Genomic DNA, 17,236 nt, shown 5'->3' with positions numbered 1-17,236 from the left:
TGGAAATGCCTGGATACCCAGGCAAAAGTTTGCTGCAGAGGCAGGGCACTCATGAGGAATCTCTGCTCAAGCAGTGCAGGAGGCAGTGTCAGAGTCCCCACACAGAGTCCCTACACGAGTACTCCCTAGTGGAGCTGTGAGAAGAGGGCCACCATCCTCCAGACCCCAAATGATAGATCTACCAACAGCTTACACTGTGTGCCTGGAAAAGCCACAGATACTCAATGCCATTCTGTAAAAGCAGCTGGGAGGGAGGCTGTACCCTACAAAGCCACAGGGGAGGAGCTGCCCAAGATCATGGGAACCACCTCTTGTATCAGCATGACCTGCATGTAAGACCTGGAAACAAAGAAGATCATTTTGGAGCTTTAAAATTTGACTGCCCTGCTAGATTTTAGACTTGCATGAGCCCTGTAACCTCTTGTTTTGGTCAATTCCTCCCATTTGAAACAGCTGTATTTACCAAATACCTGCACCCACAATATGTCTAGTAAGTAACTAGATTGCTTTTGATTTTACAGGCTCATAAGTGGAAGGGACTTTTGTGTGAGATGAGACTTTGGATTGTGAATTTTGGGTTGATGCTAAAATGAGTTAAGACTTTGGGGGACTATTGGGAAGGCATGATTTGTTTTAAAATGTGAGGGCATGAGAATTTGGAGGGGCTGGGAGTAGAATGGTGTGGTTTGGCTATGTGTCCCCACTCAAATCCCATCTTGAATTGTACTCCCCAAATTGCCATGTGTTCTGGGAGAGACCTGGAAGGAGATGATTTGAATCATGGAGTCAGTTTCCCCTGTACTGTTCTCCTGGTAGTGAATAAGTCTCATGAGATCTGATGAGTTTATCAGGAGTTACTGCTTTTGCCTCTTCCTCATTTTCTCTTGCTGCCATCGTGTAAGAATTACATTTCGCCTCCCACCATGATTCTGAGGCCTCCCCAGCTATGTGGAACTGCAAGTCCAATTAAACCTCTTTTCCTTCCAAGTAATGCATATGTCATTATCCACATCACGAAAATGAACTAATAGAGTAGTATAAAAGTCAAAATTGTAATAATTCTGTTCGGACTGAAGTTCAGAATATGTTTACTGCCCATCTTCATTGAGATATCTCACAGCCACCTGAAATAGAAGTACATATCCATCTTAATGTCAGTTTTCCCAACCTTTTTGGTCTCAGGGACCCATTTCATGGAAGACAATTTTCCTATGAATGGCCAGTGAGGGATGACTTCAGGATAAAACTGAATTGTTTCACCTCAGATTCGTCAGGCATTAAATTCTCTCATAAGGAGCATACAACCTAGATCCCTCACATGGGCAGTTCACCATAAGGTTCACAATCCTGTGAGAATCTAATGCTGCTCCTGATATGACAGAAGGCAGAGCTCAGGAAGTAACGCTTGCCAGCCCACCGCTCACATCCTGCTGTGCAGTCTCATTCCTAACATGCCACAGATCAGTACTGTGGACTGATATCTGTCCATTCACATCATACCTGTCTACCTAAGTTGCTTTGACCAATAAAGTGTTTGTATTCCTGTCCCTTCAAATTATACATTTAAGTTATAGTACAGGTTTGTAGCCTAGGGGTTGGGGGCCTTTGATCTATGTAACAAATCTCTGGCATATAGAATATGTTCAATAGATATTTCTGAACTTAAGACATTCTTTCAGAATGTCTTAAAGTGAATTCATAAACGTAATCAGCAGACATACCCAGTAGACCAAAACTTCACTCAGTATCCAAAATTTACTTTATCAGAGAATACTGCTAAGACCCACACCATTGCCTTTCTGGATACCTAATGGTCATCCTTCTCAGCCTTATCCTGTTGTTTCTCTGTCACATTTGGTTGGACAAAAAAAACCAAGTCTTTATATCTGCCCAATCATTTGTTTATGATGTCACCACTGCAGTCTGCCAGCCTTAATTTATTCTTAAAACTTGACAGTATATAATTTTCTTTAAAATAGTTATTTTCTTGTATTTAGAAATACTCAAATAATTTATTACCTGTAAAATAGCAAATAAATTTCTTGCCTTTTCCTATGAGTGCACAATCAGGATCCTGCCTTCCTCTGTGATAGCACTTTTTGCCAGTAAACACAAAGCCTTCACCCAAAACAAATTACTTGCAACTCTATGAAAGCATGATCCTTTATGCCTAAGTGTCATGACACAGATATCCTTTTTTCCATTGCAACTTCTTGGTGATCTTGTGTTAATCTGTCTTTCCAATTTTTCTTCTAATATTCCCACCTTTGCAATTCCCAGTTCCCCAATCTCTGCCGGGCCTGTTGGGTAAACTGCCTCCTTTATTGCAAATCAAGTTATGATTATATGTTCTGTGCCTTTGTCACTACTGATGAGTTTCTCCTGTATCCTGCACATTTTAGGTGATGACTAAATGTTTCTGGATGTATAAATTATTGCTATATCAACTTGGTGACATCAAAGTAAAAAGAACCATAGAGAATAAGACAGATTTTTTAAAACACTAGTGTTGTATTTAACAGATTTTATAAGTTTCTATTAGTTTTTATTTTATTGCTGGCTAAAAGTATTTTGTAGTATAACAGATAACTATTTTCTAGCAAGCTCCATAGTAAGGAAAGCTAGAGATTATTGTGCTGTAAGACTCAGTGATAGATTGACAATAGTGTCTTGAAACGTCAACTGTTTAGGTTATTATATATTACCTGTGTGAACTAAATTGTATTTTAAACGCCAAATCCATTTTTGGATATTACATTCTCAATCTAATATTGCTTAAGAAACACTGAATAATTTTACTATGTATTCCTTACATCTGATGTAGATAGAAAGGACATTGTGTGGTGAAGAAGCTTGAGTTTTGGAAGGTCTGGGCTGAGTAGAAGTTCTGTCTCTCAGCCCTTCTTGCCATGGGTTCATTTAAATGTTATTTAACCTCTAAAATTTTTGTTTTTATGTATATTATTATTTTTGTATCAGAGTGGCATACTGACTGTATTAGTCCGATCTCATGCTGCTAATAAAGACATACTTGGGACTGGGTACTTTATAAAGGAAAGAGGTTCAATTGACTCACAGTTCAGCATGATTGGGGAGACTGCAGGAAACTTACAATCACGGCAGAAGGGGAAGCAAACACGTCGTTCATCACATGGAGGCATAAGGAGAAATGCCCTTTATAACATCATCATATATATCTCTTTAGACTTATTCACTGTCATGAGAACAGCACAAGGAAAAACACACCTCCTTGATTCAATTACCTCCTTCTAGGTCCCTCCCACGATACATAGGGATTATGGGAGTACAAGTCATGATGAGATTTGGGTGGGGACACAGAGCCAAATCATACCACTGACAAATTTTTAAGGAGAGAAAAGGTACTAAAATCAATGTAATTATAATTATGGGGAAAAATTCAGGAGCTCCCTGTTGCTTTCTTCCTTCCTATGAACTGTGTGGTTATTGTGCTGACAGTGATTAATTCATTGGGGATTCCTTCAACATCTTCAGATAAAACTCTTCCAAATGTCTGCAAGGGCGTGAAACCTGCCAGACAACAGAGAGGGCATAGGCGGTTTTACTCTTCAGCTTGTAGGGCTTACATAACTCTGCATGCTATCTTTGCTTCTAATAAGGCTGATCCTTTCCATTTCTTCACAAAGGACTTTCCAGGTATCTGTGAAAGTGGAAACACCTGCCTGACCAGGATACTCATGAGGACCCACCGGCCCAGTGCTTTACTTTAAGCCAATCCCTCTTCACCCAGCCTGCTTCCGCCCTAGTCTTGCTATCACCTCTAGAGGACCAGGGGCTTGCTTGTCCTTGGTGGCTTCTTTTTAGGCTATTAGACCTGGATTTATCCTCAAATTCCCTGCCATATCACTAAACATGCTTCTGCTGCTCTCTGCCTCTATTGTGGGTTGCAGTAAATATATATTTCCCATGAAGATAGAATTTATGGATTATTCTCATTTTACTTACATTTTAGGGCATATTTTTAAGAGATTAAGGGATCTGAAAATTTTTTTATTGCATCATCTTGCAAATGGAAGCTGGTTTCTAATTCTCATTATGAAGAATCTCAATATGAGGATGATAATGTAAGGATCATATAGTTACTTCCAAGGTTAGGTTAAAAAGGTGCAAAACTCTTAAGCTTTTAATGTTTGAGACTGAGTTGAGAATTATTTCAGCCCCCAGGCATCTAATAACTAGCTTTACTGGATAAAATTTCATGCACATAAAAGAGCACCTTCTAGCTCAGAGGAGGTATAATAAATATCTTTTTTCCCTTTCAATTGGTTAATATTTTTACATGGAAGAACAATTATAAACTTGTATAATTTCATTGTCTGTATTTTAATCACCAAATTTAAATAGAATGCATGGGAAGTTTTATTTTGGCTTGAAGAATCAATATTCCATCACAACTTTTACTGCCTATTAGAATTAGCCTTCAAACAAATAAAGGGAAACAGTGTCTTAATAACTTTGTAATATTTTAAAGCTTTCATAGAATTAATGATAATTAAAGACAGCTCACTGTTTATTTCCTATTTAATTATATTTAAAGCTATATCAGGAAGAATAGAATTCTAGTATATTAAACAGAAGAAAGAGAAAATATTTCCTAAGCCACCAAATATCCACAATTTATTAAAGAAAACATTTAAGATTTTAAAACTTGGCATTCTCCATAAAGGCTGAGATATTTCAAATTTAATATCTGAAGCCTATCTGAATTTAGCTCTTCTATTATGACAACTTAAACTAATTAGTGCAGATAGCAAGGTTTTATTATTTCCCCTTACAAGTGAGTAATGATCAGATTTCTGCACATAAATATAGCAGTGGGTTTAATGCTCATGAAAGATGTTCAAGAATAAAATAATTTCAAATTCAGCCTGTCATATAAAAAAAATAGGTGTATAAATCATATCATTTGGCAAGCCAAAAGCTAAATAAAGTTAGCCAGAGTGGAAAGCAGAGGCAAAAAATGTAGTTAAAATTAACTGGACATAAACAATAGTAGTAATAGAGAAGGAGCTTAAAATTAACTTCAAAACTTATAGAAGTCAAAGCAGAGTATAGGACCGAAAAAACAAAGCTACATTCATGGATGAGCTTTGGTTGCTTTTATCTGTTTTTCTTTTTGCTAATGCTTCTGTCTTCATACATTTGCACAACGCACAAACACCCAAATCAGGGTAATCACAAACATCTCACTCCCTGATCTACAATTTTTGAATTCTATATTCTGGTCAGATGTTTCTCTTGGCACTACAGTGAGTAAAGAAATGAAGACCCAAGAGAATAAGGAGGGACACACCCTGGGGAGAAAGGGAAGTGGAATCTTTGGTCCTTTAACTTGCGCCCCGGGCTTTTCTCCCTCGGTGGACTTAATCTTTAATATACCATAGGATTCAGTTTGGAGTTTATATACAGCAAACATTTCCATTCTAAGCAGCTGCATTTGTGTTGGCACACTTACCAATCAATTTGATACACTATTTCATTGGGTAGAGAATGCAGAATTTTAACTGAATAGAAAAAAATATTTTCAAATGGTGCTCTGGTTTTGATATTTTAAAAATAGAATCAGTGGATTAAGTTAAACCAGCCACCAAAATGCTATGGACGTAGCACTACCCCGTGGTTTAATACTGTTACCGGTTTCCATACAGAAATAATTTTGATGCTTCCGTATAGAAACAGATTTAAAAATCACTAAGAAAGGCTCCCAGTGTGAGGCTTAACAAGAAGCCTGATTGGGTAAAACACAGATTAGTCAAATTGGATTAACATAAACCACTTAGATTTTGAATCATTTATACTGAAATGATTTCCATGGTATATAAAGATAAATTTAATAAAATTGAAAGATACTTATAATTACTTTAGTAAAATCATTTAGTCTATGTAACCAGATTCCTGATAAATGAATATAGTCACAAAGAGATCTTATTAGAGAAGATGGGAAAAAAGAGTGTTTGAGGAATACACACAACCAAATTTTTTCTAGCTCTGTCTGGTACATTGAAAGCTCTAGATGTCGTGTTAAAGCATTTTCTTCAAAGCCTGCTCTGCATTTTATTCTTACAGTGCATCTCACTACAGATGCTCAATCTTCATTGAAATATGTGATCTGTATTTAGAGTTCATTAAATTTACTGTTGGAAAAGTGGATTCATTTTCCCCAGTTATTCCATCATACTTAAAAGTTTTCAAATAATTGAATTTAGCAGTAGTTTTTACATTTACATTTTCATTAATGAAAGTTACATAAAATTAAAAATCCAGCTGCTCATTTATTTTAGTCAGATATCGAATTCTCAATAGACCCACCTGATAAATGGCTGCCACATTAGATAGACAAGTAATCTAATTTATAAAAAATCTGCTTTTACAACCAGAAGAAGAAAAAGGACTGAGAATTAGCCAACATAAATTTCCAAAATTAATATTTTAAAATAATTGTTAAGGCTAAATAAACAAATACACATAAGAACTTTATCATTATTAGTTGGAAAACATCATATGTGAAGATTTATAATACAAACTAATAGTCTCTGGTGGGGTAGAAGGAGCTTGAAGTTATTCAGGTCAATAGAGAAAATATTTCTCTATTGATAAATTAAGTGGAATTTTTTGGCATTAATCCAAAAAAGTAAATCTCAATAAAGCAAGAGACAAAACAATTATAACATAAGCTGAGCAATATAATATATAATATAATAAAAAGCAGAGCAAACTAGAATTTGCTAATAGGTCAATACATTATAAGTCATGAAAAATTATATTGGTGACATGTTAACTCCCCCTAGTAGTCTGCAAAGTTTAGTGTTTTAAAAAATGGCAATTTGACTCTCAGTAAGTCTGTCTGTTGATACTGAGCAGCATTATATCATTTTCAAGAGAAGAAAGGGCAACTAACAAGAGAAAATTATAAGGTGAATTTTCTGTTTGCTAGGACTCCCATAAAGTCTGGGGAAGCTTTTCAGTGAATTGTAGGAAAATACTTCTTTATTGTTCTTTCTTGTTTCTGCATGTCTTAAGAGCAGAGGCACCAGTTGCCCTTGGTTCCAGAGGGTGTTAGAGTTGCTTCTACAATGAACAGCCTTGGAAGACAGAGCGCTCCCCTAGAGCAAAGTCTAGGCATGCCTACTGTGCGTAACAAAACATTTAACTTCCCTAAGTTCAGGGCTCTTTTACTTTCACACAACCCATTGCTGGGGATGTGCCACTTGAGCCTCTTTGCAGCATCCCGTGGGATCTGGGACTCACAGAACTGAAGCAAAAATGAGGATTCTTGGCTACTGTTACTGCTGTGAGTAATAAACTATGCTTTTTCTCTGACTCAGGAGTCTCATGGCTGCTACATATTCATGAACATGTAGCAGGCTAAACTGTTAATGTTTAAATAGGGTGAAATCTCAGACTCTTCACAATTCTTCACAAGGTTTACTTTTACTCTGGTTGTAAATAAAATGTTCTATAATGATTTTACCTTGTGAAAAGTTTTTATTGTACATTTTATTGAATGAAACATAGTTTTATGTTAAAAATTTAACTGTGTGGATTTAAATTTGAATATCAGTTCAAAATTAAAAGTTATTAGAATTTACACATTTCCATTTTAATGTGAATGTCAAATCTGTTAAATACTTCAAGTTTTAAGTACCTTTTGCTTAATTATAATTTAAAATTACAATTACAATTATAATTTAAATTTACAATTTAAAATAACAATACCATATAATCCAATACGAATTACATTTAGTCTGATGAAAACATATATTTCAACCAATAGAAGTATCCTACTAGAATGAATTGTATGTCATATCAGGTTTTGAGGACTTGTTTAAATAAGGAAGTCAAGTGGCAATGGTATAAGAATATGCCATTGGTCACTGTACCAGCCAAAGTATGAACCAACTCATTTCCTAATAGAGCTTTTGAAAAGTGTTCATCATAATAATGTGTCAGTACAACCTAGTATTTGAAGAAAAATAATGTGCACTTATAAAATATTTTCATGTATTAATTTAAAAGGAAACTTCCAAGTTTGGAAAAATACTTCCTGTTATGTATTCATAATATTTTCTTTCTACTTTTCAGTCATGCTAGATGTGTTTTAATGTGAATGTACAATTTCTAAAATGTATAATTGAATGATTTTACTTGTATTACTATTACATATTTCATTTACATACACTGGAGGAGAGAATATATTATTAAATATCTGCTCATGGAAATTTTTTTTCTTTGATGATGGAGTTTCGCTCTTGTTGTCCAGGCTGGAATGCAATGGTGTGATCTCGGCTCACCACAAATTCTGCCTCCTGGGTTCAAGCTATACTCCTGCCTCTGCCTCCAGAGTAGCTAGAATTACAGGCATGAACCACCACACTCAGCTCATTTTGTATTTTTAGTAGAGATGAGGTTTCACATGTTGGTCAGGCTGGTCTCAAACTTCTGACCTCAGGTGATCTGCCCACCTCGGTCCCCTAGAGTGCTGGGATTACAGGGGACAGCCACCACACCTGGCTGGAAAATGCTTTTCTTTTTAACCATAATCTTCTCTTTTATTTACTCATCAATTGAAGAAATAGTTATTGAGTGCTTATAGTAGGCACATATTCACCTCCTAACGATATTGCCAAATACTCTAACAGTGCTACTTTTCTTTTGCTTTGGTCACAACTGATTGCTTCAAAGACAGAGAACATGACCCCAATTAGAACTATAACACTCACTCTCCCCTAAAACACAGACATAGAAAGTAGTTGGTGCTATTCTGATTTCTAGTTTCCTTGAACCTCAGTATTTTTGCTCTTCTTTAAATTCTATAAACCTCACCAATATCCATCCAGTAAAGCTTAGAACCACAGTTTTTGTTATGTTACAGTTTGTTTTTGCTGCTGGCAACAAAGGATATTATTTATCATGTGCTAGGCAATGAGTATATTACAAATGAGTAACAATGTGTATGTTAAGAGAATAACAAAGATGATGCAATTTGGTGAAGACAAGTATAGTAAAAATTGCAAAAACATGAGATACTTAATTGCTAAGCCAAAAATAAATCCTAGGTTCCACTGGAGATATCAAATAGACTTTTAACCTAGTCTTATTTCAGAGTACAAGGGTGCAGGAAAACTAACTTTCTCTATTTTTCTTCATTTCTCACATCATTAAATACAATGCAATTGACCTGGAATGTCACTCCATTTTAAATGGCAGGTCTAATTTTCTCAGCATGCTTTATGTCTTCACCATCACAGGGTTACCCTGAGGGAGCCTGAGCCCACTCAGGAGAACAGGTACCATAGAAAAGTGCTTTTCAACCCCATCAGTCCAGGCTATGCTCTTTTTAAATAACAAAATCCGACTGGGTGTGGTGGCTCAAGCTTGTAATCCCAGCACTTTGGGAGACCAAAGTGGGCTGATCTCTTGAGATCAGGAGTTTGAGATCAACCTGGCCAACATGGTGGAACCTTGTCTCTATTAAAAATACAAAAATTAGCTGGGCATGGTGGCAGATGTCTATAATCCCAGCTACTCGGTAGGCTGAGGCAGGAGAATCACTTGAACCTGGGAGGAGGTGGTTGCAGTGAGCCAAGATCATGCCACTGCACCCCGGCATGGGTGACAGAGTGAGACTCCATCACAGAAATAAATAAATAAATAAATAAATAAATAAATAAATAAATAAATGCATTTTGTAATGACTCCTTTAGTATCCAGAAATATTTTTATAGATAATGAAACTTACATTTGTAGAAATTTCAAACTGAAATCCATAATGACTTGCAATATAAAAGAGGGGCAAGAATAAAGAATTCCAAATGAAATAAAATGTATTTTGATATAAATATGATCAGGCATGACTGCAGTAGAGCACAGTAAACTAATTTGATGCTTACATCTTTATGTAGAATCAAGGTGAATATGACAGCTAAAAATGCAGAACTATCATGTCTATTTTAATGGCCACTAAAATACTACAAGCAGCTTTTCCATTGATGATGTGAGTTTCTAAGGTGATGACAGGGCTTCATACCATCTAAACAAAGCAAAGTAAAATTTCCCTTTGATTTATGAACTTTTTTCATTCCTGAAAAGCAACACATTTATTAAAATCATGTAAAAATACTTTGGTTTATCTGTGAAATAGTGTTTGATTCTAGGCTTAGATGATTTGAAACAGTTTCCATTTACATAAATGTCTAATAGGACATTAGAAATAGGGGAGGGACACATGAAAAGTTTCATGTACAGAACTGTGATATGTATTACAGAAGGTCTAGCATCCCGCGACTACACCAATAAATGACAACAAACTCCATGGACCAAAATTATTATGGTACACAATATCACCTCCATCCATTTCTACGATGTTCCCTGGGGAATCCACGTTCATTGAGAACCACGGTCAGAGGCTTTAAAGACTGGTTATTTGGTAAAAGGATTTAACAAACATTTTTATTCTGTTCTTAATAATTTTTTTCTACCTCATATAGAAAAAAATAGAAAATTGGTTCATAGGAGGTAGAGATAACATGAAATAATAAAGCAATATTAATTTCACGTGGTGCTTTGATACTAACAAGACAGTTGAAGAGACTAGAGTTGGAGAAAAATGGGCCTAAATTTTACATGCATAAAGTGAAAACTAATAATGCAAGTTGTACAAATACTGAGTTAAATCTCTTTGGGTCCATGTGTTATTATTGGTGGTGAGTCCAGGTGGGCTCTGTAGTCCTTGATCCTTGTCTTCTTGTGAGAAAGAATTTGACCAGGAGACTGAATTTGATTTAAGACAGAAATGAGAGTTTACTGAAGCAAAGGAAAGTACACTTGGAAGGAACCAAGTAGGCAACTCTAAGGATTGAGTGTCCTGCCCAACCTTTGGCTCAGGGCTCTTATAGATTTTCTTTCTTTCTTTCTTTCTTTCTTTCTTTCTTTCTTTCTTTCTTTCTTTCTTTCTTTCTTTCTTTCTCTCTCTCTTTTCTTTCTTTCTTTGTTTCTTTCTTTCTTTCTTTCTTTCTTTCTTTCTTTCTTTCTTTCTTTCTTTCTTTCTTTCTTTCTTTTTTTCCCTGAGACTCTTCCCTTTGCTGCATGTGCAGTGACTTGCCAATGTCTGGGTGGGACCACATATGCCATTTGGTGATGGAACTTACGTGTGTGTTCTTTTACGGCAATTTTCCCGTACTGGTCTAGCGTCCCCAGAGGAAAGTCATATGCCAGTCAAACTTGGCCATTTTGGCCCTTACTGTGTGTGCCTGGACATGTCTGCAGAGAAAGGTCAAACCTCAGTGTTTTATGTTGATATTGGGATGTTGTTGCTCACAAGCTCAAGATATCTCCTATTTGTTTGGAAATTTTCCCCTCCCTGTCACCAGCTGCCTGACAATCTTCTGACAGTCACCTGACAGTCACTTGACATTCTCTGGGGCTCTGTCCTGCCCTCCTCAAATCTGCTATCTACCTCCTCTAACATCTGCTATATAAATATACTGGGGAAAAAGATTTGGAGCAGAGACTGAACAGAGTTGACCATGGGCCACAGGTCACCAGCAAACATTTTGTTTGGCTCACACATAGTTTAAAAAAATAATAATAACCAGCTTTATCCAATCAGAAGACTTATAACACTCCCAAAGATTGAATTTCTTGATTCTTTTGATACGTTAAAGACTGTAGATTAATAACCACTTGGCAACAGCATGATGGATCAGAGCGGCAGCTACTTTCTTCACAGGGACCACGCGTGCTACCTCAGGCACATTGCAATCTTTACCCTGTTTCCTTCACCCTATTAAAGATTTGCATTTTTCAACACCTTGTCTATGCTCAAGAACAGCATAAAGAAGTGAAGTTTATTTCAATAAGCTATAGACATTTTGACCAGAGGCAGGGTTGGAAGAGCTTCAGGATTTCATTAGCTTTCGCTTGCATAATTAATTTTATCACTAAGATACTGTATGTGTGAAACAATAAGTTTTGAATTGAAATGGTAGGAGAAATGATCAAATTGGGAGAGAAGAACCAGTGCGATGTATAAATCAAAGGTAATGTAGATTTTCTTGGTTATTCTCTTTACATACAGATAAAAGAAAATGGAAGGTCTGTAACTACCACTAATCTTTTGAGCCTAAATGAAGGGAACAACAAAAACGTTATGAAAGAACCTTGAGTATCAAGAGGTATTGCTGGCTTAGGAGGAAAGAATTCATGTTCACTTACCCTGAGGTGTTGCTGAAAATGTCACAATCTTTCCATGAAAGAATTGGCAGGTGCAAATCAGGATGGTCATTTAAACGACAGAATTGAGTACCACTAGAAATAGGATGCTTTTTGGATAATGCCTGGATTTAATGGAAAAAAACAAAAAGATAACTGTAAATAATGGATCTGGGTAAAACAAGGATCGATATAGAGGAGGATCTTGGAAGGCAACAATGAATTTCAAATATTCAGTAGAATGAGATATTACAGAGTCCTCAAGGAGAATGGATGGGCACAACGATGAGGTTGAGTGAGAAGTGGCCAGTCACTCATGGGCTGCAATTTACATGGAATATTCCATAAATTGTCATAAATGACAAGAAGTGGCCTAAGGAGAACTTGAGAAAATGAAGACTATTAGTTTTATACTTTTAAGAATTAGAGTTTGAAAGAAAATGGTGACTTAGGGCAATAGTTTTAGGTAGAAGGTTTCAGGGAAATACATTATAGAATTCTGGAGACCCAAGTCTGTTTATAAGACAGGGAGATAGAATCAATAAATAGAGGGAGACTGAATGTATGATGAAGAAAATAGAGGAAGCAAGGTCTAAGAAGTTAAAGGAAAGCCAAGAACACTCTTAAGTAATTTGTCAAGAAAACATTATTGAAAATATGTTGGGCCAGATGTAGTGGTTCACATCTGTAATCCCAACACTTTAGAAGGCTGAGGCAGGAAGATCACTTGAGTTCAGGAATTCGAAAGCAGCCAGGAAACAGGGAGACCTTATCTCTACTAACAATCAAACATATTAGCTAGACATGGTGGCACTCACCGGTAGTCCTAGCTACTCAGGAGGCTGAGATGGGAGGATTGCTTTTGCCTGCGAGATCGAAGTACAGTGAGCTACTATCTTATCACTACACTCCATCCTGGGCAACAGATCAAGACCTTGTCTTACAAAATTATGATAAAATAAATAAAAATGTAAAAAAGGAATCAAAGGAGGATAGCTGAAAATGCATTTTCAGGTTACAGATTTAAATGAGAGGAAGCCCTCATTAGTTAGCTTCAATAGTGTCCGTGAAATTTGAAGTGAGACTTTTGCCAAAAAATGAGGGGAGCTTCTGAGATGCCCTGAGACTGAAACATGTATGAAAAGGCATTCAAAGATTTAATGATGAATCAGTCAGAGGTTTTCTGTGGTAAAAAGGCCAAGAGTCAGATTACTCAGGTCTGAGAATGTTGACATAATCATCAGATGCCAGCTGATTTACCTATATCGTTTAAGTATTCTGAAATGGATTTATTACCCTGCTTCTCAGAAGTAGAAAGTGACTTCAATAAATTACTCAAATGTGTAAAGCGGTGTGTGATGAAGCCAAGGTTAAGCTCAGGTTTGGTTGATACTGCGTAAACTCATGCTCTCTCCTTGGTACTCAGCCAGGTTGTGTGCACTGCCCTGACCTCCAGCTGTAAGCACCCTGTGCCTTAGGTTAGCCACTGGCTTTCAGAGGACCCACCAACCAAAGAATTTGTCTTTAGTGAGGAATATTCTCTCTCAAGCTTTTCCATTATGATTTACCCAAATCCACATACCAGGACTCATTTGTTCTAAATTATAATTCTTATATATTTGGGAGGCAGTGAATTATTATATTTGTGTATTATATTAATGTGAAATACAGTTGTGTATAATCATGCATTCATTATATATTAATCTTATATTATGTAGTAATATATATTATGATATACATAAAGGAATAAAGTGAAGATGTGAAGTGAGTAAGCACCTCTAATTCCTGGCACTGTGTCCTCTAGTTTCAATGTCTGTAGCAGGTGCAGCAGGCAGATTCATGAGGCCATCCTCAGGTCATTGTCATAGTCAAGGTTCTTACTTGTCACTCAGTAGCTCAGTGAACCCATTGACAGTTTTCTTGAGCATATGTTTTTCGCCACATGGAAAATCATTTCATCATGGTTTATTTTTTCTTTCTTTACAGTTGCAAAATGCCTTTTGGCTCACATGCCCAACTGAGGTATGACCCTGCTTCACACACTGAGGCTGTGACAGGGTGTGTTTCCACGTTTGGGGCCCTGCTTGACCTGACAATTTACTTTGTCTCCTTTGGAAAAAATATAGAGCCTCATCTTATGAACTTTCCATTAGAAATGCTTCTGTTTCTGGCTTCTGTCCCTTGAGACACAACAGATATGTTTGAGAATAAAGATATTTTTTGTTAAATGTGCTGAAATACATGATCATGCATTAGTTAAATTAGATAAGAAGGCTAAGTTTGTTTAATATGCATAATAAATGGAAAGACAAGGAAAAGATAAGAGCTGGAGGCTTTGAAAAACATGGAATCACCACAGTGTAGGGATAAGAGAATAAGAGACTATGAATCAGGAGTTTGCAGGCTTTTGGGCCACCCCTCCTACAAAGGGGGTGAAATTTTACAAATTTCTTATAAAATTGCAAGCATTTTATAAGAACTCAAGGAATTAGCACCTTACAGAAGTTAGAATAAATGGTTTTGAATTAGAATCTGGTAATCAGATGAATCAAAATAAATACACAAAAAGTGGTAAAAATATTGGCAATGTATTATTTTTATATATAATATATAATTAAAACAACACTGGAATTATAGCTCTAAAATAGACAGTATTAGCATTAATGATATATTACAAAATTTAAAATTTGGAGGATGGGAGACTGAAAATAGCATAAGAGGAATAATTTTCTCATGTTTCAGAGCAGAGAGTCAGTAAATTTAAGTATACATACATACATAGTTATTCTAAATCTATTTTCTTGTTTTTACAAATATAGTGGAATCATTTTAGATAAGAACACATTGATGTTGAAGACATATTTAAAGTTTACCATTGCTTGAGTTTCACTGTACTGTATTCTTATGTGTTCAATTCAAAGATATATTAAATGAAATTCTGTCTGCTCCTTTCTAGAAGTATAACATCTGCAATAGTAATTTTCTTTAGGTTTACAAAAGATTCAGACACACAAGATCCTCATAGCCTTCCCGTGGCACCAGTCTGCAAAGAAAGCTGCAGGATAACTTCCAGCAGTGCAGTGTCAGGAGTATTCTTACCGGGAGCCATAGAAACTCTGCATATATCACTTAGAACAGCCATGTAGGAGCAAGCTGAGGTTCAAGGAAACCAACTCTGCATTAGGTGAATGCAAGGTATGCCCCAGTATATTATCCTCAGGCTCCACAGGAGTCAGCCTTTTTTATGACAATCCCACAGGAATTAGTTCTAATGTTTCCTCAAAAATTAAGCCCCATTATGGATCACCACATTAAGGAAGCTATAGACTTACCATCAGATACTTACAGTTTATTTGTAATTTCTCTGAGTCCTTCTATTAGGTAGTTTCCTAGTATCATAATTAACATCTCTCATGTTATCAGCTCAGAAGGATGTTACTCAAAAGCCAGATTCTCATGCAGAAAGGGAAAGGGCCATGACTTTTGCTCACCCTCTATGCAGGAAAAGATACCTACAAGATGAGTATATAATGTTAAAGATGGTTATACTGAGTAATTTCTTCATGACATTCTTTCATATTATATATCCTTATGTGCTTACAGTGAATTTGATCTATTTTTATCAAAAGGGTAAAGGCTTTACCTAGTAAATCTTTGTCACAAAGAATCCTTGTTTTCATCATTACAAGAAAATTTTCTGAATTTTCTGGCTATGCCACTAATGCAACAGGTGGAAATATTAGATGTAGTTTTCAATGGGTAGACAAATATTATTTCCTAAATATTTATTTATACCCAAAACATTCTAGACCCACAGATTTATAATTCATAGAGCTCTGAGTCAAACTGAAGGATCATGGGACTTAATTTAAATAAAAAAGAGGCCAAGAATTAGAGCTTGAGCCACTGAAAGAGCAGGAATTCAGAGAACAAAGGAATTGTTCTTAAAGTAGACTTGGAGGAATGGCCAGTTAATTAGAAGAAAAATTAGTGAGGTGTGATTTTAGCTAAGGAAGTCCAAAATATATATTTTTTTCAGGGGAAAGGTATGCTTACCTTTGTCAAAGATGAAGCCTGGGAGTTGAACGTTGTACCATTTAGCAACAGGAATTTCACTCTCACCCTTACTAAGAGTCCTTGTCTTGGGATCTTAGGGGACAAAGCCCAATTTTTGATGCCAAAAAGACTGGATCATGAGTCTAGAAAAATTTTTTAAAAATAGTTCTGTTTAAAGGGTAAAAGAAGGAACACAAAATTGAAGTTCTATCAGGAGAATTGGCAAATGTCTAGCAATGTTTAGGAATTTTTAATATATTATGCCAGAAACGGAATGTTCCATAGACAGAAAATAAGTAACCATAAGAAACAATTGAATAACACAACTAGTGATCTTTTTCTAAATAACAGACATGTATATGTACATTTTAAAAACAATGACTATATACAGTGAGCTACTATCAAAATAACCATGCAGTAAACTACATGAGCAATCACAGCAAATTCCTCACATTTTATATTAAGACCATAATTATTGACCACAGTTCAATGAAATTAAAAGATACAAATAAGCAGCATACTGTAATTTAGAAAACATATTTCTATACAATTGAGGGGAATATGGAAAAATCAAACTAAAACATTGATAATTTGAATTGAATCACGAAAAAAAACATGACATACGTAAATGTACATAAAGCAATACGTTAAAGGGGTACAGAGCTTTAAATGTATCTACTGTAAATATAAGTGTCTTAAATAAATGAATGTAGTTTTCAACTTAGCAAATGACAGAAAACAAAACTAAATCTGAAAACTGAGATTAATCAAAACTAAAAATGAATGAACAAGAAATACTATAGAAATTACAAAATATAAATCCATCATCAATTAGCACTGGTTAATGAAGTCTAAAGAATTTCATTAAAAAGTTTGATAAATTAGTAAATATCAAAACATGGTAATAGAGACAGACAGGGAAGTCATCAGG

General features: G+C 35.7%; 1 pseudogene; it reads right to left on the bottom strand.

Moving 5' to 3' along the window:
- Window positions 1-894, bottom strand: part of LOC101035463 (ras-related protein Rab-10 pseudogene) — a 31,304-nt pseudogene extending 30,410 nt beyond the window's left edge.
- Window positions 895-17,236: the final 16,342 nt, after the last annotated feature.

This window comes from Saimiri boliviensis, chromosome 16 (assembly GCF_048565385.1).
Source record: "Saimiri boliviensis isolate mSaiBol1 chromosome 16, mSaiBol1.pri, whole genome shotgun sequence".
In the NCBI taxonomy this organism is placed as follows: domain Eukaryota; kingdom Metazoa; phylum Chordata; class Mammalia; order Primates; family Cebidae; genus Saimiri; species Saimiri boliviensis.
This window is presented reverse-complemented; position numbering and strand designations above follow the sequence as displayed.